General features: G+C 39.4%; 1 protein-coding gene across 11 annotated transcripts in view; it reads right to left on the reverse strand.

Moving 5' to 3' along the window:
- The window catches only part of ZBTB20 (zinc finger and BTB domain containing 20), a 502,167-nt gene that overhangs the window by 455,755 nt on the left and 23,654 nt on the right, over positions 1-22,758 (reverse strand). For 5 of the 11 annotated variants that reach the window (XM_027653319.1, XM_027653317.1, XM_027653320.1 and 2 more), the window contains exon 1: positions 17,917-18,232. The exons of 3 other annotated variants lie outside the window; for them this stretch is intronic. The gene's annotated coding sequence lies outside the window, so the exon portion shown is untranslated. Of the gene's footprint in view, positions 1-17,916; positions 18,234-22,758 lie in introns of those variants that run through there. 3 more of the 11 variants (XM_027653321.1, XM_027653343.1, XM_027653322.1) reach the window with 3 other exon arrangements.

Raw genomic sequence — 22,758 nt, forward strand, 5'->3', positions numbered from 1 at the left:
TTGTCATTACTGTGCTGCCACCACATTCTGTTCGGTCATCACAACCGAACAAATCTACCCCAAAACTCTCTTTCTCATCTTTGAACTACACCAGAGTAAACAAATGTAAGGAAAGCAGAAACAGAACTTGTGAATACATTTGTTTTTCTTGTAATAATTCTAGAATTCATTGCAAAAACACAGTATATCTACCTTTGCTATGCTTTATATTGGAACTCACATATGTGCTAACAGACTGCAGCAGAAAGCCATCTCCAGTATATGTGGGCCCTTCAGCAACTGCACAGGAACACAACAGTGTCCAAGGAGAAGAAGGGCAATCATTATTACTCTGTCAAGAACAGTGCAATAGCTGGCCTTATGATATTTCCCTCAAAGCAAAAAAGTTATTGAAATTTGTTTTGCTTTGGATCACCAGTACAGAATTAATTGCCTGGGATACTTTATCTATCTCTTAAGCCAAGTCTGCATGGGGACATTGAGAATGCTAAGGCAAAACAACTAAAGGTTTGACACCAATATGCACACATTTAATTGTCTTGAAGCTGCGAGTAGATGCTCTAATTCAACAGCAAAGCTCCCTGTAGTTCCTTATTCAGTTAAGCTACATTGGTCTAAGACTAATTTACTCCTGAATTAAAGCAGTCCCCCAAGGACTCAGCACAACTCATTTTTGCATACTAACTTCATGCAGTTAGCCAATTTGCCTTAGCTCTTCCTGAGTTCCCCAAACCTTAGGGAGTTTTCAACTGAAAGGAGCTGAAGGGAGCTTGGCTACTTCATCTCCAATGGTGGGAACCCAGTGTTTTCTTCAACATTTTCCTTCTAGAACACAGGGGGGGAAAAAAAACCCTAAAAGAAATTCCTTGCATTGATTAGCTGCTTCCTTTTCTAAAATGAAAATTCAGTGGATTTAGAGTTTATCATTACTGTGCTCCTACTCTCATTCTTCAAGGTTGTGGAAGCCAGTCTTGGGAACTGACATGTTAACATACAGGAAACAACCAGAAACAGACAATGAAAAAAATGCAAGTGGATACTAATCTTGTAGTGGGATTTGAACTGTCACATCATCTTTAGAGGTTTCAAATCATGTTGGAGCCATAATCTACTGACACTGGTTTTGTTCACCACGAAATGATTTGGAAATGGCAAACATATCACCATGCTCTACTGTTTCTCATCGCAACCACTGTTGTGGTACCTCAGCACTCTCTGTAAATGAATTGTAGCTTTTAATTCAATACTAATTCAATTTAATACTAATCCTAAACTGGGACCGATATTTCCCAAAATATTCTAATAAAATTACCTACAGAAAGGATCAGTTATTTTTAAAGCAAATTAGTTGCTTCCTTACTGAGAGAGTTCAGACTACCATTTTATTTAAGTCAAAATGTAAAGCACTTCTGTAACTACAAGCATTTAGGAGAAATAAAGATGTCCTTCTTCCATCCAGGGTCATTAGAACTTACCTGGATACTGGCAGTAGTTGGGCAATACTTTGTTTTGGCCTTACTGCATGGATGTTCAGGTTTCAGTGATGCTTTGGGTGTACCCACAGAGACATCCTTATGCACACACTTGTGCAGACAATATCCCGAGGTACCTCATAAAATTAAGTTCATTGACTGAGCTATCAGAACTAGTGTTAGAGGCCCTACTGTACAGCAGCTAGCTGAAAGGAGTATTTAGAGGAATAAACAAATATACATAATGCCTGACGTTTCCTTTCCCCAAAATAAATTCATTCATTATAAATGAACTGTCACATCATCATCTTTAGAGACTTCAAATCATGTCAAAGCTGTATGTACTGACACTGGTTTTTGTTCAGCACAATTTGGAAATTGCAATCTTATCACCATGCTCTAACATTTCTCATCACAACCACTGCTGCAGTATCTCAGCACTTTCTGGAAATGAACCATGTTCCATGGATTCAGTAATAGATCTAACACTTTAAAATACCACTCAAGCCAGGCATCACCAGAATAAAGTGGGAAGTATGCAACATGGGATGCACTAGAGCATGGACTTTTAAAATTTTTATTTTCAATTCTAGATGTTTTTAAACTTAGTATTTAACCTCTCAGTGTTAACTAAAAAAATCTCAATCCCACAGGAATTTGTATAGCCTTATCAAGCAAGAACTTTTAAATATTTTGATATATTTTAGTACTTAAAATAATAAAAATAATATGTATACAAATGGCAGTAAAGCCTCAGAACAATATTTTCATTGATTTGCTGGAGAGAAGGACCCCTAGTGTCCAGCTGGATTTTAGCCAGCCTGGGGTCTGGTGACTACACAGCATCCAGGATGAAAAAACATTTTAGCTTGTAAAATATTTCCTGCAAACATTTTCTCATCCCTTTTATTTGGAAACTGATTGATGAAAAGAAAAAATACATATATGCAGTTCTGCTTTCCTAAACTAATTATTTCAAAATATTATCAAGGTATCATGTGATCACCTGGACTCTGAGGATTCATCATTACTGATTAACAAGAATGTGCCTTGGCACAATAGTTTCAGTGGTTGATTATGTATTGCAGACACCTATAGATAAACATCTCTATTTGTAAAAAATGAGCACTGTCTCTGAGAGCAGTTGCTGATGAGGCTTTAAAAGCAGCATCAAAAAAATGTAATGCTAGAAGGATGAGGCTGCCCAGCCCTGTCATATAGTAGCTTCGCTTTCTAAGAGGGAAAAAAAAAATCTGCACGATTCCTTATGATCAGGGTTCTACCCATTTATTTGGCTAATCATTCAAATGGCTAAACAGACCTCTAATTTGAAAATAAAAACCGACTGATGCAATCACAAACAAGTTCTGAAATTGCGATTTATAAAAAAGAGGAGAAATCTTGTTCTAAGCCAAAACACACACACAGTTACCTTTTTCTAATCAGAGCATTCATTTCTCCTCATTATGATCTCACAAGCACATTAAAATCTTATTAACATTAATTACTTCTGAGCGTCTATGCATGAGCAGCGACAGGCTTGCGCGCGCTCGCGTGTGTGTATGTGTGTGTGTCTCTGGATCATATCTACATTTATATACCTTGCTGCACTTTGCTTATAAAACATGTGAAAATATTGCTGCTAACACCAATTAGCTAATTTCACACACACAGATAGTAAGCTGCTGTCTCGCTGCACAGCTTATTATAGACCAGCAGACAGATGGACAGACAAACAGACGCAAAAAGCATCACGGCTCCTCCTAAATGCAAGATCTAAAATGCCTGGCACCCCCAGGAGTGCGAGTTTTATCCTTGTAAGTCTGAGGGAACGAAATTACACAAATAAAAATAATAAAAAATAATAAAAAAATACAAGAGAGCCAAATATCCCATTTTCTACACAGATGGGTTCAATGATGAAGTGATAGAGACAAAGAAAAAACTGGCAGGCAGACAAGCAGCAGGCGCACAGAGAGATAGACAGAGACAGATAAACAAAGCAACAGAGAAAGAGATGAAAGCACATTCATATATGTGAATCTAGGCTAAGCAATATTAACTTTAGCCCACCAACAAGGTAAGGAAAGAAGTGGCAAAGGCAAGAGTCACCATAAGACTCACTTCACAAGCAAAATCCTGACTGTTTACAAAACTATTTATGATTCTATTTACACTGAGCATACTATATGCAGCAGTGCTGCTGGTGACACTCAGCTCCACCACAAATTCCAGAACCAACACAGGAATCCAGGCATTGCTATGGAACTGCACCTTCCTCTTCTTTTTCACCCTTTGTTTCCATCTAACTTAGATTCACCTCTATCCTTCTTCCAAATCTCATCCTCCTGAACCCTTCTCTCTACTAGGGGTTAAGATATAAACATCATGCCAAAGCCATGTTTCTTCTTCCATGGGGGATCAGCCTCTCAACTGGGTCCTCTGCAGAGCCTAGGTGGATATTTGCTGGTTATTTTCCTCTCTACCCAAATACCCATGTCTGCTCATCTTCTGCAGCTCTGAGAAGAACTGCAACCCTCAACTGGAATTAAAACTTACACTGACATCAGTAGGATACAAGGTTTAGGAGTGTCAAAATTTGCCTTTTAGAACTGCTACCCTTTGTTTCACTTCTGCATTCTTCCACTGATGACATGATCAAGCAAAACACTATAAGGAGGAAAATAATCAAAGCTAAGGAAGATGGTTTTCTGGAGAAATTTCCAGATGGCATGAAAGGCTTCTTTATTGGGAAAATTTTTGAAATGAACAAATCTTAATCTCTCATGGTAACACGAGTATTTGCATTTCCTATTCCCCCTTCTCAGATCAAGAGAAGGTAAATGTGGCAGTAATGACTGTGTTATCCCCAGCCTTTTACCTAAAGATATTAAAGCACTTCACAAAATGTTCATGAAGCTTCAAGGCATGCAGAAGTTTCTCCCATCACTCTGTTTTACTGCTAGGGAACAGAAGAGCAGAGAGGTGAAGTAACCAGACAAGTAAGAAGGTCTACAGCAGACCCAAAACATCCTCTTATTTACATTTGTCACTTTTCTCTTCTTATACATGCTCTATCTAAGGTCATTATAAATAGTACCTGAATTTTAAAACGAATAAATTCTGTGTCTGGAGACAGTACTCAGGACCCTTGATTTGTATTTATCTGACTCATGACCTTCTTCTAATGCTTCTTATCCAGAAGGACCCACTCCCATACAAACCCAGCACAGCTGCTGAGAAAACTACCATGAATTCAGTCAAGCAACTTTGGGGCATATTGGTTGCATTTCAAACATCCAAATCAGTTATGGTGCATTCTTAGTAAATCCAGTGATTCCAGAAAGCTTTGGAGCTCCTGAGCATGGACATTATTAGTTCTATTGCACACAAGGGGTAAGCTTGGTGCACCTTGACCGAATTCTGCCCCGCTCAGTTTTACTGAGCACACAGAACAGATCTGGTTACACTGCAGAGCAGGAACCATGGCATATGGCCCCTTCTGCCGCAAGAAGAGGTACATGACCTGCTGAGGCAGAAAATAAGTAAGCAAATTGAACACCACTCCATTTGCTCAGCTTACTGTGCTTCTTTAGTTAAGGTTAAATATACAGGCTTTGAGAATGAAGATACAGAAAAATAAAGCTTTATAAAATAAGCAAAGAACAATAAAGAGTTGAAGCTTTACAGTTATATGCATATGACAAAGTAGGCTTTTTCCTGCATATTTCCTAAAAAACAGAGCATAGACCATTAAAATCTCTCTAGAATCATGCAGAATTACTTCCTTCCTGCCCTTTACCCAAAGAAGTGGTCTGAGAGGAAGCAAGATTCTCTCTGACAAGGCATGGAGCCTCACCAATTCTGGTTAACAGTGATTCACCCAGAAGTTCAGCTCATTTGCTCAAGTTTCCCAGAAAGCTCAGAGAAATCCATGGACTGTTATTCTTCCACATTTCAAACTCTCTGCTGTGTTCCCACATCACTGATCTATAGGCACATTTGAAACTTAGGAAAACAGGACAACCACGGAGAATTTCCCTGTAAACCCATCAGTGATGCCCATCAAACACCAAGGAAAGGCCACACAAAGACATGAGTTCAATAAAATGGTTAAGAAATAACTATCCAATAGATTTGCTGACTTAATGCCTACATAGCTGTTGACTCTTTAATCCATCTTTCCCCCAAACCCATATATGTAATGGTTCATGGCACCCAGAAAGAAGAATGGTGTATCCTATAAAGCACTGCTTTTAAGTTTTGAAGACTACAAGCATTCTAATTAAATATAGCAAAACTTGTACCTCAGTGAGTTAAAAAAATAAACCCAAAACCTCTTTTTTTAAGTAAATGCATAACAGTGAAGATACTTAATGACAGAAAAAGGTTGCCAGTTTTTACAACCACAACAACATGTAGAGGCAACTATGCAACAAGGAACCTCTGTAGAGCTTCCCTGTGTCTGAATTTTGCATGTAAAATGGACACAAGGGTCCTAAATAGTAAGAGGACTCAAATACAAGTCGCTTGAGGACCTCTCAAAGGACATATGCTTATCAGCAGAGACAAATGAATTTCAGAGACCATTCAATCTCCAAAACTGGTCATGTATATATGAAGGGGGGACAGGGGAAAAAACCCTTCTTAGGGGGTGTAGAGGAGGGAAAGACATTTACTGCCCTTCCTGTACAAAGAAGCTTGACCTGCCTTTCACAGGTGGGAATTACCCCAGTAAACCTGTCTCCATCTACTGTATTCATCTGCTTTGTGAACCCTACTATATTGTGTCTGCCAAAAGTTACAGCAGGCTGAGATAGTATGAGAGTACTTAGGAGGTGCACTTGGCATCCAGACCAGCCTTGAGATCCAAACCCCTTTGTGTCCTTTCAGAGGTTAATAAGACAAGGTTTTACTGACTCCATCCTGGCTTTTATAAGCTTCTTGGGGATTACTGAAATTGGAAATTGCATATGAAAAAGCTGGTTCATCCAGTTTTTAGGAGGGATGTTCATCTGGTTTGCCCTTCAACCCTTGAAATGTGAGACAAGCCTGAGGAGTGTTCTTTGTTACAGTGTCTCACAAATATATCCAGTGATGGTGAGTCCATATGTCTCTGATAAAGGAAAACCTTATTGTGCATTCCAGCCTTTTCCTTTGTAAACATACTACACTAGATGAATTTGGCTCTCAAAGAAGAAAGTATTAATTGTGCTGGCTAATAAAACTTTCTGTTGCTGTCCTTCCAATCTGGTCTTCTAAGCATCAACAGACATTAAAACTGGCTCTTGGGAAGTGAAAGCAGTACAAACCCAAAACTTGTTTGCAGGTTTTCAAGAATTGAGATCTCCAGATCTTGAGAATGTCATTCTCAAGCTAAATGCAGCTACTCATTGTACAGTTTTCAGGTTGAATGTACAATTGAGTTCCTCCTGTTCACTCTCTGACAGATGCCTCAGCAGCAATACACCTGTGTTCTGCCCAGACTCAATACTTGCAGGCTCCTATCATTACTTGCATAGGCTTTTCTTTCACTGACAAGTTTAAACAGAGAAGTAACAATCTTCTTTAAATGCCTGTGTCCAAAGAACCCTTAGGGGCTATGTTTTTCTTTACATATCACAGTGCCTAGAGGTTAATAGCCATTGCACGTACAGCAGACATCCATATAAGAAGCTCAGAACAATGTAATTATTTGAAGGTACGTTTGTCTTTTTATGTGATAGGAAGCTCCAGTCTTCTCTTGATGACTATTTAATTAATCAAGCAACACTATTATGTATTTCAGCCAGGTATAACTTTCCCCTATGATTATTACTGTACAAAAAGAGGGGACAGACTGGTCAAGTTTTCAAACATCTACTTCTTGGACAAAGCTAACACTGGAGCTCATCGGGATATATCCAGCTGAGAGAAATCCAACTGGGGGAAAACGAGAAAACTGAAGTTACATTAACTGAGTTAAGAGATTAATTATAAATAATAAGCAAACGAAACACCAAAAAGATTTTGTTGTCTTAAAAAATTCTGCTATTAAAGACTTCGTTGATGTGTTGGTATGTTAAATGTATTTGGCATCAATTTCTAGTTACTGTATGGTTTTTATATCTAATTCTGAAAGTAGAAGTAAGACTTTAATGGCAAAGAAGTTGTATATGTGTTACAATACCACAATGGTGTTTAAAAAAAAAAGCCTAACAGTCTTTAATATAGCTAAGAATCATCTGAGCTTCCTTTGTCCATGGAACATGGTCTTTACTTTTCCAGCTCCTATTTGCATGTACAGTATACTGAGGAAGGAAGAAAGAAAGGCCTCACTTCCTTTTTCTCTCTGGGCCTCAATTGTTTCTGATTAAAAATTGGAAATAATAATGTTGATTTAGCTACTGGAATTAAGCAAAACTAAATTAACTACTTTCGTTAAACACTGTAAGATATTTGAATAAGTTTCTTCAGAAATGCAAAGTGCTATTTATTCATATCAGCAGCTATCTATGGCTAAACTGTCCTGGAACCTTTTGTGAGCATTCCCTTCTCCTGCTGATAACTGTTCTCAGTTTTAAAGTGCATGTGTCAGTCCCGTACCTGAAAAAGCTTGGGAAAGACTTAGAACTGGTGCCTCTCTTTTTTGATTAATGAGAACAAAGCAAAACAAAACAGTAACAACCAAAAAAAAGAAATCACTCAAGGTCTCAGGATTAAACCTTTGCAGATGAGGAAACAAAAAAGGCAACTTTTTGTACATTAAATTCTTTGCAGGCTTTGCCTGGGCATTATGAGAATAATCAGCAACACCTCGTAAAAGCAAGCTTTTTCATCAGTTCCATAAGCTGAGATTTCAAGGAGAGATCTGGTACGAAATTTATTAATACACCTATGTATGCTGCCACAGGGGAGACAGTATCTAACACAGCAAAAATGAGGTCAAATTCAGCAGCACTGTCCTAAAGAAAACTGTCTCCTGGTCACAAATCACTTGTGGAGTACCATGCATCATCTTTACTGCTTCAGACGTATGCCAGCTGCACCAGTAGGCTAGAAGTACAAAGCTAAATTCAGCTCCTGCTTCAATGTTATTTTTTCTAAACTTCATGGAATTGGTTCGCTTTTATAGAAATTTAACGTAGGGCAAACTATGACCCACAAACATTTTAGCAGAGACACAGACATTCAGAAATTTCACGTGGAACTTCTTATCCCAAGAGCACAGTTCTCTGAAGATGATTATTGCATGATGATTATTCCAGCTCACTGCTCTTGAGGAAAAAGGAAAGGGCTGTGGCCTCGTCCCACCCCACTCCGGTCCTACTCACACAGAATCCTGCTGCTAAAATTTTCTCCCTCTCTTGCCAGTGGTACCAAGTTAGCCCCTCTTTTTGCATGAAGATCAGACTTTTTGTCCTCATTTTCTTTGAACAGCTCTGCCCCCTGCCTGCGTCTCAGCTTTTATTTCTTCTAGTTGCTCACATTCTTCACGAACCTCCCTCCTAAATGCTCCATTTGTGTCCTTCTACGACACTGAAGCCAATGTTCCACAGTAACATTACTCTAGATTTTAATAACTCTTTAAAACAGCCTACAGTCTACTAAACTGTGTTACTGCACAACCAGACTTAACCAGGAAACTCCAGAAAAGTGCATTTTAGCTCACTTCCTTTTTGTTTTCAACTTTTTTCACCTGAAAAAGATGTGGAATGAAAATTAAATTATTTTGGGAGCAGAATAAATTATCACAGGGCTGGATATGGATGTGATCTAGACAAGAGGACTCTCACCCCACCTTAGAGACAGCTTTACTGAGCTCAGTTATTAATAGCAGTCTGGTCAAGACAGCAGAGGGCTAAATGCAGTGAAAGTACGTGGCTTAAAATATATGCAAAATTCACCTGAGTTCCAACATAATACAGCCTGTATGATCAGGGTAGAACAGTTACTCTCATCCAAACCACCTAAGAAAAGGCTAGCTCTTAATTTCCATGTGGTAAAAACTCTTTCAAAAACAAAACTAAACAAAGCAAAACAAAAACCCAAACCCCAAGACTTCAGGTATCAGTTCCAGTCTGACATGCCAGAGAAAGACCACAAGTATTCAAAAACTTCATGGGGAGGCTAAAACAAAGCCGACAGATTAAAGGAAAAGGTTGCAATGCACTTCAGGGTGATAATAAGGCACAAACCCAAGAGGGAAGGACAAAACTCACTAGTATAGCTATAACTAATGCCTCCTAACTGCTCTCAGAAACTGATAAACATCATTATCCCTTTCCCAAAGACAAGTAACTGAGACAGAGAAATAAAGTGACTTATTGAAAGTAACACAGAAAACTACAAACAAACTGTGAATCCTGCTTCCCCTGGTTATCCTTACCAGTACCTTGGATACAGTAAAGACTGCACTGCAATTTGATTACAGCCTCTAATACTGCACCATGACTTTGTGCTGACAAAAATATTTAAGATCTCTGTACACAGGTTGAAAAAAGAATTGTCTACAACAGTATCAAGAAAGAGTTGGAATGAGATCCATTCCCATCTAAAATGCGAATTGGAGACTGGAAGAAAAAGCGATTTAATTCCAGAACCAGAAATGTCCAGCACCAGGGAAAAATAACTGAGCGTTCTGTTGTCCGGCACAAAGTTCTGCACAGCCGACTGTACAGTAAAAGCACAACTGGCTTTTAATCTCATTCAGGAGCAGCTGCTTTCACAGCAGTGAAATCTTTCAGGACAAGCCTGACTGACTTAGTGGATAAATTATTTGAAGTTGGTATAGCACAGAAGGAACCAGCTCATTTAGGAAATGTCGCCATCTTAAAAACACTTATTCTATCCAATTGGAGCAAGCTTTGAAGGTTTCAAAACTTGGCCGTCGTTTGGATAGGAAAATAAAAGCAGCATTTTTATGAAATGCTGGAAATTACAAAACACGGCTTGGACTTCAAACAGTTCACCCATGAGCCAGGACAGGCTGGGCCTTCGCCGGGAACTCATGTCGCTTCTCATCACTTGTATTAGTTTAGCACCAGCAAAAGGTGCCAGATTGGTAGCCCCAGGCGCTGTATTCTCTATTTATCCCCAAAGCAGGTACAGCAGGATGGCAAGCTATCACAGAGATGCCAGCCACTGCGACATTTCCTCATGTCCAGGGACCTGGTGAGAGGAGGGTGATGAGGCCTCAGCGCTATCTCTGCTGTGACTGCCCACATGGGGTCCAGTACCCCGCGCTGTTTCAGGAGGATGGGCTCCTAAACTGCAGGGCCTATGAAAGGGAAATAATGTAGCATCAGTCTACAAGTATCCTCCGAGACTCTGAGAAAGAAGAACCAGGGATTCTTTTCTTTGCATTATATTCCAGCCGTCTCAAAATGAATGAATACTAGAAAGAGCAATGAGGCCAGAGAGAGTCAACGTACTGAGTACAAATGAGATTTATACGTGGCTTGAGTCACTCCAGACAATTAGCTACCCACCAAGCTGTTTAGTTTATTGTCCCTACTGGATAAAGATTTAATAAGCAGTCACCTAGATGGGAAACATGAGACTTGCAGAAAGGAAACTTTTCACTACTCTACATGGAAAACTTGAGCCCAGTTCTGCAACAGCCTGCACAGCTGATTCCCACTGATGTGTCAATGGCTGGAAGATGGGGCTCTTTATCAAGACAGTCCACATAGGTGGAAAATACAGGAAACACAGGACAACTTTTTATTATATTATCACTATGTCAGAAATCTTCCATACATTGCAAATATTCTATGGAAATTAATATAGCTTTCTTCAGTTTTTCCTCTCCAATACGCAATCTTATCCAGGACTTAGACCTTTTTTCATAGTATGAAAGTGCAAATTCTGGATTTTATTAACTTATCTACTGGGGAAATATGCTGTGTAGGGAATATATTAAACAGTTCAGTCTATGTTTGGAAAAGAAATACAGATTCATCACAACGAGGAAGGATGTTCAAGAGTATCCTGAAAAAACAGCTGGTATTCAAGCCAAAGGACAGGATGAAGTGGGCACAACAGTATAAAGCTGACAAGCAGATTTAACTGACAGTGACAGAAAGAATTGGAAGCTGCCAAACTCTAAGCTACATCAGGGTTTCTTCAGATACTACATGCACTAAAATTGAAACTAAAAGCATCAATGAGGATATCAGAAAAAACTCCTTAAGATGGGAAAAATCCTAGAAGCAGCCACAGCAAAATGAAAAATACAAACTTTGGGAAATGATAGAAAAAGGAACACTTATTAAGTATAAGTAAGACTGGAAACAAAAAAGGCTGAATTACAGGATTGAACATTTCAGGACCTCTCAGCAGTCATGCCTGGTATACAAATCTTTAACACACTTCATCAGAAGACTTCTTTTGCTGATAATACTGCTAGTTGCAAGAGAGCTCAAAGCCACTCATTTAGGCTCAATTTTTGTCAGGCAGTGTCCCAGAGGGTGTGGCCCAGTCTCCTGGGAATAGCATTTGTTAGTTTTAGAGAACCAGCAGAGGGAGCACATCAGCAATTAAACATGGTTTTCTTGTGTTTGTGCCTAAACAATGAGATTTTTTGTTGTTGTTGTTTTTTGTTGTTGTTTTGTTTTTATTCTCAGCATTCCTCTTTCACTAATGCCTGTGACTCACTTAGCTATCAAATTGTTAGGAGTTTAGGAGCCAAAGCCATGGAGAATAACAGGCTCCACATCTACCCCACATAAAAAAACAATGGACATATGCTTTTACCTACTTGTCTTTCTTCACTCTCTCCCCATGTCAACCTCCATCTTACCAGTTCCTGACATTCTGCCCATGAAATCTTGTGTTGCCACACGATGATTGCTCTCAAATTCCTGCACTGTGACCACTAACTTTCTAGTCAGAAAGAAAGGCATATGGATCTCTAGGGAGGAAAGAGAAATCAATAATTAACTTTCAGTCAGCTGAAAGAACAACTCTGAAGTCCATAAGGCAACTTTCCCAGTCCTACTTCTTGTATCTGCAAGGGATTGATCACACAGCTATTGATGATTTTAGAAGCAAAATATTAGAAAGCTCTTCTTTTAGTTGAGACAAAAAAAAGGAAAAAAAATGAAATCAGTAATTCCCATGCTGTATTTACCTCAGAATCAAAAGACACACTACACTTGTCTGCATTTTTAGCTCTACCACAATCCCAAGATAAATTCACTGGGAAAGTATAACAGTAAGAGGTCATCTACAGGTGTATCTTAGAGAATGGCACCAAGTCTGTCCTGCAAAGGATTTCCCACCAGGTGCTCTGGAAGCATTGCCTATTGAGGTTTCCTTTCTTCTTTGTTGTAGTTACCAACTGGTTTAAATACAGACTTTTATAACCACTAGTTTGATAGCAGCTCAAACCTTCTGGAAGACTCTACGGGTTTTGGTTCATCCCTTGTACTGTCATTTACACTTGTGCAAACCGGCCATAAAAAGTTACCTAGTGATCTGTGTCCACCCATTTCAGAAAATCACCAGGAAAGATTTATGACATGAGGTACTGAAGTCCTAAAGACACTGACAGTGTTTGAATTAGGTAGGACTGGTTTCTCCTAGAATACCTGTCTGCCATAAAAGATGTCGAGGTACGGTACCCGATAACAACAAGTACAGCACAGACTGCAAATCTGCCCTCCATGGGGCTGGCGGGGCAAGTTATCACTGATGGGATGAGGCCATTATTGGCGTGAAAGGATTTCAGCCTTTGTTCTGGCATAGTCCATGGCCTTTCTTCCCGTAGTGCCACCTAGTGCCAAGGCAGTCAGCAGCTCGCTTTTCTGCGAGGTGAACATCTGCCCCATCGCAAACAGGCTGGGACTCTCCACACTCATTTCACCAAGGCCAAAACCCAGCTGTCAGAGACACAGTATTTTTTTTCTTTAAGGACAGCTTTGTCCCATTAGCTTGATTTCCCACTCCTGTATTTTAACTACTTCAAGATACAGAGCCTTCACTACACGTGGTAAAAGCTGAACTTCTTCCTTCTTCCAAATCTCTGGCATGTGTAGCAACCTGCCCCGTGGCACCGGAAGCCCTGGCTGCCCCAGCAGCTTTGGAAGATGGAGGTGGCGTGTGTCCCTGTGCTTCTGGTGCCCATTTTACAAGACTTGTCTGCAAACAGAACTCCCGCCAGCGCCGGGCAGTCAAAATGCCGTCATAGTACTCACTGGCACTGAAGGATTAAGTACAAAAATGTAAGAAAACATAAAAGACATAAGCACCAATCATTTTGAAGTGCCAGTTTCCTATTAGAAGAGAATGGGATCAGTGCAGTTAAAAGTAAATATTAACTTTTATGATAAATTATAACCAAGAATATAGACAACACTATCAAAGCAAAAACCACCTGGACAAAAGCCTTTACCTTTATTCGCTCCTCACTGAAAGTTTAATACATCTGTGAAAACCTCCGCAAGTTAAAGCTGTACAGATATTACAAAAATATCTCAAAATTTTGTATATGGTCAAACACTTCTCTTCACCAAGAGAAACCTGGATTACTTGCATAAATAGATTATTAAAATCCAAGTTATTTTTCACAGTCAATACTGTTTGTTTACTTTCTTAATTTTCTTGGGCCAAACTAACAAGAACAGTAAAGCCCGTTTCACTTTGATTTGCCATCATTTTCTCTCTGCAGCACAGTGTGAATGTCAGACTCTACAGAAGGAACAAGTTATGCTTTAAAAGTAACTATTTCCAGTGCATTGTTTCATTAAAAAAACCCAAACAAACAAACAAAAAATGTATAAAGTATTTGGATTTTCTAAAAGTTTTGCAAAAAAAAACCTAAGTAACTTGAAGCTAAATTTCAGTCTTTAAATTTCTATTAATATTTACGAATTTCTTTCAGTAGAAACTCTTCACCATCGAGAATGCAGTGCAAAAAAGTCCTATAAAAACAGACAGGAGTGAAACCAACTGAAATCTATAAGGCCACAGCATGTCACCAATTTCTAAACAGAACTCCTATTCAAATTCTTCTGCTTAAAACCTCCTATGGTCTGCAAAAATGAACAGGGTTTTCTTGAAACGATTTAAATAACAATTTATCTAAGACTGTAATCTCTCTTGTATGGGATTTGTAAGCCATCCCACAGCATTCTCTAGCAGGGGACACTGTTCCCTATTTACATCAAAGTTTTATATAAATAATATTACATTTTTTTTAATATTCTGCAGCTGTTTTCCCTTATGAATAAGCTGGGCCTATGAAGAAAATGCAAAAATAGGAAAACTGTGAGCAATATTTATAATAATGATATAGTCAACGGAGGAAATTGCTACAACTGTCTTTATCAAAATAAACAAGATTGATATTTTTTCCTGCTTTAAGAGAAAAGAAAATTCTTCTACTATTAAAAATAATTTGACTTGGTATTTGTTTGGTATTTGGATTTAACTGTCTTATATCCCATTTTTGGTCCTATTAAAAAAAAAAAAAACCACCACAAAAACATACACACAAAAACCCCAACAGCACTGCTTTTCGTCTCACAGGAGTGAAAGAGGCATATACACACGCCAGTCAGCCCAAAATTACTCTAGCTACAGGGCATGGCAAAGCATGAAATAACTGCTCCAGAGCACTTCCTCATGTGGGTGTGTTAGATAACTGTCTGCTCCAACACTAAAATAAAGCACAGTGTGACCCAATCAACACCGCGGGCTCTGCCCCGCACAGCTGCCCGGGCTGCGAGCAGGGGAACCCAGGGCACCCCGCGCTGCCCCGCACACGTCAAACTCGGCCCTACGCCCCTGGCCAACAGGTTTGAACATTCCATATGCCGGATTTAAGTTTACTTAGGCATACTTTACCCTTTGCTGCTGTATCCAGATTGCAAACGGACTTTGTGCTATTGAAAGGGGCTAAGATTTTTTTTTTTTTTTTTTTTTGGCTAGAATATACTTGGGGTTCAAAGAAAATTACAGCCTCCTAGTGAAAAAGGTTTTAATATTAAAACAAGATCTTACTGGGTAATGAAAAACGTTTCTATCACTCTGACTCACTTTCTCTGCTTGAATTCTTCTTGCCTGGAGTTTTCATAAAATCAAGAGATTTCTTGTAGTCAGTTTTCAAGTTTTTTAAAAATGTTAAGGTGAGTCTGGGCTTCTGCTAAATGTACATGCAAGAATCCTCAGAACAGGTCCATGTGCTTTCCTACAGAAAAACCCCTGGGTGGTTGAGGAATGTACACCTGCACTGGTTCAGGAGAAAATGACAGGTGCCTGAAAACCCACCACCCATCCCATGAGGAGGATGGCTGCTAACACTCCTGCTGCCTCACTCGAGGCTGATCACCATCTAGAGGGATCAGCAACTCCACCTTTAAGACCCCTACATTTTGGCATAACTTCAGCATCCCCTCTACGACCAATGCGAGTTTCAAAGCTTAAGGTTCAAACTTTAGAGAGGGGAGGAACTACCTCGCTGCAGTTAACAGATCATTTGAAGCAATAAACACATTTAAAGTCTATCAACAAAATATTAATTTAAAAGCTTGAATAAAAAGAAGGAGGAAAAAAAATAGTAAATAATGAATGTCATTTCCCCAGCTAAGAGATGAGCCACCAATTCTTGGCACACTGATATATAAAACCTTGAAAAGTTTCACTTATGTTCTGGAAATAAAGCTGCTAATAAAATGGAGTAAGTAGTTTCTGTAGTTGTAGTGCCAGTGAATAGATCTGCTGCTTTGGATTTCAATTAACTTAGTTTGTTCAGTGAGGAGGCACTTCTGTTGAAACTGGGGACTGGTAAGTTAAAGGACAGCTAAAAAAACCCCAAACAACAGCAAAAAAACCTGTTGGCAGCAAAAGTTCTTTCTGGCTGCAAAATAATGGATTTTTAAGAAACATTTCAAAGGATTTGAAGGTTTTGGAGAATCTCCTAGGCAGTCTCAGGTGGGTTAGGAATATTGCATTATAGACTTCTTTGTGCTAAAAGGAAGGCCTAATGCATGTTTTTAAGAAGTCTGCCTCTTCCTATTAAATAAATAATTTTCTATTAAAAAAGGTGACTGTTACTGTTGAGAGATCTCCACCGATCAGCGTCCATTTTATATAATTACTTACGATTCTCCAGAACATTTTATGTAACTCACTTCCACTATCCCTTCTTTCTTTTTTTTTTTTTTTTGTTACCAGCAGAGTAGCAGTTTTACTCTCCAACAGAAATGACAAGAGCTCAGATAAAAAGACCATTTCAAATGGATCAGTTTAAGCAGTCTTTAGAACCCATGGGCTCCAAAAACTCGACAATGCTAAATGGGCTATGAAATGCATCACAAATCCCTCCCCAGAAAAAAAAAAAAAAAAAAGAAAAAAGAAGAAAAAATTAATTCAGAGAAAAGCTTCAATGTTTGAAATTACAAATAAGCAGCATATTTGTGGAATGAAAAATGGTAAATAAATAGTTACTATTTCTGGACAAAATGGCTCGATAGATTTCATAATTTGCCACCACTGTAAAAAAATATCTATTCCCTTCCCCCCCCCCCTTCCCCGTCAGTACACACGGAAACACAAGCATAACCATGCATAAAGTGGGAGGGTGGGGGGCAGCCAAGGATACAAACTCCCTCTTAGAAAGTTTGAATTCTTATTAACCCAGTGATGCCTCCATAATGTTACATTAGATCAGCAACATAAAAGTTAGAATATACGTCTCCTTTCTTCCTAGTAAAGGAAACTGGAAAAACACTAATAATGAAAAATAGATGTTAAAAATATCCAGGAGGAAAAAGTACATGTACAATAACCAAAATTAACCCCCTCCGCCCCCACACCAAAACAGATAAACAGCAAAATCTCTGAATAAAAATCCTGTCAGGAGGAGTGGAACCTGCTTTCTCTTTTTTTTGCTTTTATTTACAGTATGCCAAGCATGGACTTTAAACTTACAGTGTGCATATATATAGAAAACAAAGAACGAGAGTCACCGTTAACCCCGGTCACCGACATTACAGTTAAAAGTCATTGGCAAATACTAATAAAACCCCATTTAGCAGTAAATAAGGAGAACATGATATATGGACAGACAGATGGAACTGCATAAACAGAAAAGAAAAAGCAGAGAGACCCACAAACATACGGAGAGGGCTGTTTTACAAGAGTGAAAGATATTGATTTACTTGGAACTAGTGTTGGAAAACAAACGTATTTGTTTCCTTCGTGATTAAAAAAAAAGTAATTAAAGTGAATCATAAGGGGGCAAACGAGGGGGGGGGGGGGGGGGGGGGGGGGGGAACATTTGTAGAGGGTAAGGCCTTCTATAGATGTTCCGAATTTTAAGCTAGCAAATAGGTCTGGCAAACTTACATCTCTAAATTAAAAATCGAGGGGGGGTAGGGGGGGGAATAAAGAAGTGCTGGTGGTTTAAGGAGAGTATAAGCTTTATTCTTTCATTTTTTATAAAAGTTGACTGGCCTACCTTGTTCCCCAGTCCTCAGTTTGTCTCCTCATAGTCGCTGTCTCCCTGGAAGTACAGTGTGAGTGGTAATGACTGCCTGCCTCCCTAATGAGTCCATTTTCCTGCTCTTGATGTTGTGTATATACACACACTGCAACCTACCTTACAAACCACAGAGACGGGAAAGGGAGAGCGAGCGAGAGAGAGCGAGCGAGAGCGAGCGAGAGTGCGAGAGACAGGGAGAGCGAGAGAGGGAGAGAGAGAAAGGCGCACACAGACAAAGCCCTCCTACCAGACAGCAGACAACCCTCCTTCCCCTATCTAGCAAAATACAACTCGGCTAATGCAGCAACAGGTTCAATACTGCCAGGCTGAGGCAGCGTAGAAAAGGTATACGGGGCTGAGCAGGATTGCTGGCAAATAAACAGTTTGGTGCCGGCTGGCTCCACCTTTCTTATTTATGTTACAGGATGTTGGAATGCATTGTTTCAGACAGTCCATACGATTATCATAAATACATTTTTTGTGCATATTAGCATGAAGCGCTGAAACGTCTCAGCCATTCTGCTCCGTAACCTTATAGCTCTAACACATGCAGGGAAGGTGTAAACATATCTCTTTTGACAGGCAGACTACACAAAGCCCACTGATGATTTTAAAGTCATGAGATCTTTCAAGAAAGACGCTCCTGAAGATAGGTTTCCCCAGACAATAGGGGAGCAGGGAAAATTGATCTTGATGAGGAAGAAGTCTTCCTAAGAGACTGCTCGGTAAACAATTGAAAAGAGAGGGCTATTCTCCCCAGCATTCCCTCCTTTCAAAAATATATATTGGGAAGCTTCTACCCCTACAGCTATAATAATGTGCTGTGCTTATGTCTGAACAGGTGCAATGCATATAGTACATGGTGTTACAAGGACAGAAATAAATCTCTCAAGTAAAAAAACATTTTCCCAGTTGCAAACAGGCCAAGGTTATTTAAAATACAGGTCTAATTTGAAGAACGTTCTCCCCACTCCCTATATATTTTTGCTGGGGGGGGGGGGGGGACACACGGGTGGGTAGAGGGAAGGTGTGAAGGGGAAGAAAGATGGGAAAATCAATACATGCAACCAGTTACTAGATTTTTATTTTTACAATATTCTGTCACATCTGAAGAAGATATAGACTGCTTCTAAAATAATTTTCACTCAGCCCTGCCTCTTATCACACGTAAACCTATGCTGTCACAAAAATTCTGTTGATTTTAATGACAACTACAGGCACGTGAAAGTAGCAAGAGAAGGAAAACAACATTTTGCACCAACATTTCATCCTTTGCAAAGGTTCTCCAAGAACTTTAGCTACAGGGTATTTTTTAGATGGAGAAACTGAGTCCAAGGGAAAAAAAAACAAAAACACATTAAGTGATATTCCCAAGGTTATGCTGTAAATCAGTGGAAAAACAGATGAGGACTCAAATCTACTGGAGCAAAACAGAATTAGCCTGGAGTAACTCATACCCACCTAAAAGTTAAGTGTCCTGTCTAAGCCAGTTGTGTAGGCTCCCTCTATTGTCAGTGGAGAGACAGTCACCTCCCGAAAGTAATTCATCCCAGCTTTTTTCCCTCTCTCCCCACTGAGGAGAGAGCCTACACAACTAGATTAGGCTAGGCAGATAGCTGGTAGTTGGCTAAATTAAGTAAAATGAATCTCACTTTTGATCTAAAGCTCTATTACAACAACATCCTGCTTCCCAAAATACATTTTTATTATCACATTTATTATTAGGCAATATATGCCTAAATTGTAGTGATGGAAAAGGGATAGCCTGCTGACTAAGAGAGACAGGTAAACTCCCTAGATTCATGGATTTGTACCCTCAGGCTGGCTTGATATTCATGATTCACAGAGTCTTTATAATATTAACCAGCCTGGTGACTGGTGAATGTGATTAGTTTTGCTCACTGGTAGATGCTACACATTTTCGTATTTCGCTTATAAACATTCTGTTTTCATCCAGATGTACACTAAATACAGAAGAATTAAGTAATTTATTTCAAAATGTTAATTTTCATTAGTGTTTTCATCAAAAGACAGATTTTCTTACCTTAGGGTAAAATATAAAGAGTAAAAAGCTCTAATAGGTGACTTAGTCCAACTCCTTCTGTAACATTTAGCTACGTACACACCTGACATATGTAGAGGCTGCTCTACAAGTTACTCCAAATATATACTGCAAGAATATAGTCATATTACGTATTTTCTTCTCTGCACTTTATGACCATAATCACCTTATTGAAGGGTATGTCAGGTCAGGAAAGCAGAAGGGGCATTTGTAGACTTTGCTTCTAACTGTGGTAACTTGATCTGGCTGTGTAAGTACCAATCGAGCACTCACTGCCTCAGTTTTTCCATCTGTAGAACAGATTCAACTGTAGTTCCATGAGTAGATGGTACTGTAAATATGTGAAGAGTCTTCCCATCTCAGCCTGGCATCTCTCAGAGTTTTACGATGGCAAGTATTATGGGAAAAATATAAATACTTTATCAAAGGGACCTGTATCAAAGCCAGCTGATGAAAATCACAAGTTTTTATATACTTATAATTCAATTAAATTAATGGAATAGCCTCTGAATTTAAAATTTAACAACTAAATCTACACCAAAATAAGGATATCAGATGTGAGAAGCTCTTAGTACTCTGCAATATTTGACCCCAAGCTAATATGAATTCCTTGGTCCTACCAACCTTACACCTACAACCTTACACATACAAGTCTGAAGAGATATTCAAAATGTACCAAGTTCAGATAAAATACAGACTTCAATCCTTCAAATTTAAGACATTCAGGTTGAAATCTGAGGACTGAGTTGGAAACACTTAAGTTTCAAAAATGTTCAGATTTGCAAATGATCCAGATCCAAAACCTGTAAGTTGAGAGGCACCTAGATCCTTACTTTCTTTAAGTTTCTGGAAATGTCATATATGTATCTGAACGAAGATCACAGGCTGGTATTTTGAGGAGGCCTGAATCTCAGTAAGAACACTAGAACTGAGCCCAGTTCCATCCTGATACAACAATGCTTAGAAGTCAGACTCAAACTGGAACCCAAAGCCACCCCTTCCAAAGTCACGTAGGTTTATGTACTTGTAGAACTATAGAACTAAAACAAACACTTTGAAACCTCGAGATTGTTGGATAGCAAATATGAAGTAGATTCCAACTTAGCTAGTTTTGGCCCTCAATCAGAAATTAATCAAATTAGCTATAATCTTTATAAAATCCAAATATATGTTGAACCTGAATGAAAAAAACCACAAGATGTGATCTGCACAACTAGTTCCTTGCCTGAAGATCTTTCTTGGATTTAGATCCTAAGCATCAATGGCTCAAAACAATCCTGAATGGTGCAATTTGAATAGAGAATCCTGATTTAATGTTTTACCAACAAAAAGCTGCCCATTTGCTTGATTCAAAATGCTCAGTGAAAGCCTGCTTGCCATCACTCCACATTCCTGTAGGCCTACAGTTCTTCCTCCCCATTATGTGAGGAGGTCGATGGATGTGCACTTGGATCACTTGCAGGAAGAGGAAAGAGGACATGTAACTGCTGGCAACAGGAGAGGACACAGACCTGCCATGTGACAGGGCCTGCATGGCTCTCACATGGCTGGTCTACACTTGGCCATGTAACAGCACAGGCAAGCAAATTCTTGTCATGTGCCCAGGATTGTCTCTCTCCCATGGCAGAGGCACCAAATTTTGGTTATGCCACACATGGGGTCACCCCAAAAGAAAGAGGCTGGAACAGAGGGCTCAGAGCTGTCTTAGTAAAAGGCTGCACTATCCATCCTGAATGCAAGAACAGGCAATGCTGGTCTACCCACTAGATGATACTCCTGGTTTTCTTTTTCTGCAAACTGGTCTTCTCAGTTCAGTTAATGTCTAGTGACTGTCATTAGGAAGGCAAAGGAGCCCCAACCCCTCTAGCAAAGCCTTAAAAAGAATGAAAAAAATACTAGCACCATAAAGACAGGTGAAAAATTCTGGTGCTTGGTGCAGCAGGGGCACCCACCTACAGTTCTCCCAGGAAGCTGCAGAGCCCTATGAAGACACTGATCTTCAGTAGTAAGGGGAAGTAGGAAAAACCAAACTGCCCACCAGAACTGTGAAAGACTTTGCTGCAAATTACAAAATTCTGGATGATGGATTAAAAGGGAAGGAAGGTGCTTTGGTGCCAAATAATTCAATACTGCACCTCTCCTCTCCTTTTTATGTCCCCAGGTGCACCAACATGCTGAGTTTAGACATATCTTGCTGGCAAACCAAAACTGGAAAAGGAGTCACGGCATCATATAACCATGTCAGAGGCTAAGAGCGACTGCCTTTGAAAAAACACCCAACTAAAACCTAGCCTCTTGGCAGATATCTAAGGGTTGGTTTTCAAATTCTGATGAAATTTAAGTGGGACTGACTTCCTAAACTGGTTGGATACCTTGCCCATCCCTGTGGTGGGCTAACACACTGTTTTTTATGTACTTCACATAGTTGCCTTACGACAGTTCCATTAATACCTTCAGGGAGCTCCATTTTTCCAGAATCCCAGCAACTGTTCTTAGAAACCAGGCTGGTTTAACAGCATACTGCTGTTAAAAATCCCAGGCAAATTTCTGTCATAATTCTGTTTCAGATGGTATAGGCAGGACCTAGAAACACTCACAGCAACATGTCTGAACTTGATTGCTTCCACTTAGTCCCTTAACCACATATGCAGATCTCCTAGACTCCCCTGGTATATCACACCATCATATTGCCAGCCCAACAGGATTGGTGATTCAGATGTCTCTACTGGTGTCCTGCAGTGTCTCTGCAACTTTGT

The sequence above is a fragment of the Corapipo altera genome, unplaced genomic scaffold (assembly GCF_003945725.1).
Source record: "Corapipo altera isolate COAL_440 unplaced genomic scaffold, ASM394572v1 61, whole genome shotgun sequence".
Lineage (NCBI taxonomy): Eukaryota > Metazoa > Chordata > Aves > Passeriformes > Pipridae > Corapipo > Corapipo altera.